This window comes from Dipodomys ordii, unplaced genomic scaffold (assembly GCF_000151885.1).
Source record: "Dipodomys ordii isolate 6190 unplaced genomic scaffold, Dord_2.0 Scaffold416, whole genome shotgun sequence".
Taxonomy (NCBI): domain Eukaryota; kingdom Metazoa; phylum Chordata; class Mammalia; order Rodentia; family Heteromyidae; genus Dipodomys; species Dipodomys ordii.
Window position 1 is genome coordinate 8264 of NW_012267632.1, and position 1442 is coordinate 9705.

Below are 1442 nucleotides of genomic sequence, written 5' to 3' on the forward strand. Positions count from 1 at the left end.
CAGGGGTCTTGGGATCTCATGGATCCATCCCCCTGCAGTCTTACCTGCACCCTTGATTTGAGCATTTTTTCTTCCTCCCATAGGTGCATCCTGCCGCAAGCGGAGGCGCCTATAGGAGGAGGGGCGAACCTATCCCTTATGGCAATAGGTCTTGCCAGTTGAATGGTCAGGAGTTATGAATAAGGAGGGTTTTCTAAATAAGAAAAAGAAGGCAGGCTGTTTCCCACTGGAGCAAGCTCATGGCAAAACACTAACTAAAAGACTGAGGTAAATCCTAGAGCTCAATGCCACGGTCTGCCATATCAAGGCGATGGGATGGTGATGAACCTGTATGGGCTTAGAAACCAAGAGATTAATCTGTTATTTAATAAATTCAAACAGGAAGGTCCACGTTTGGAGTTCTCGCTGCATCTGTAAGAGAAAAGGCATCATCCTGGGGGTTGGGGGGGAAGGTTTCCCCTGGGTTGTGGTAAGCCATTCACCTGTTTTATCAAGCATTCTGGCAGCCACCTTGGGGCCACTTGTTCTTGATCTAAAAGACAAGGAGTGGCAGGGAGTGGTCTACCTGTAGCTTTGGAGGGTACTGCCCCTGGGCTTTGTTTGTGGAAGGGACATTCACTTGCAAAGTGACCAGGTTGTTTACAATTAAAGCAAGAAAGCCAGTGAGCCGGGGACTGAACTTTGAAATGCCTTGGTAAAAGCAGCGCCTATGATGTGAGCAGTCCCTACTCCAGCACAAAGACAACTCAGAGAGGTCACCCTTGTTTTTACGTGGCCGGAGGACATCTTGACATGCCGGGTTAGCATTTTCAAAGGCAAGATGTTTAACAAAGGCACTTTCACTTTCACTAGGCCCAAGAAGCCTTTCTGCAGCCAAGTTAAGCCGCAAGACAAAGTCACTGTAAGGTACATCTGGCCCCTGTCTAACTTTTGCCAGGGAAGTAGTAGCCGATCCCTTTTGAGGGAGACGCTTCCAAGTATAAAGGCCAGCATTTTGAATTTGTGCCAAAAGTCCGGTAGGAAAGCACGCCTGTTTAGCATTGGTATCAAAGGGCGCATTACCCAAAAGTTTAGTATAGGTCCAGGTTTTTAAAGATGTTTTAGCCAAATTTTTTTGCGCGGTTTCTCTACATTGTTCCTTAAAGTCCGCATTCCATAAAACAAAATCACCCCCACTAAGGGTGGCACGGGCCAGAAACTTCCAATCATTAGGGGTGAGCCAGTGTGCACTTTGGTTTTCTAACAAGGCTAACGTATAAGGGGCAGTCGGGCCATATTGGGCACATGCATTTTTAAGCTTTTCAACAAACCGGAGGCTAAGCCTCTTATACTCTTGTTGGCCTTTTCCCTGGGTGGGTTGTTCCTCTTCATCCCCAGTATCCTGTTCCTCATCCTCCTTTTCGTCCTCTTCTGATTCATCCTCCCCACCCTCTGAGATCTTA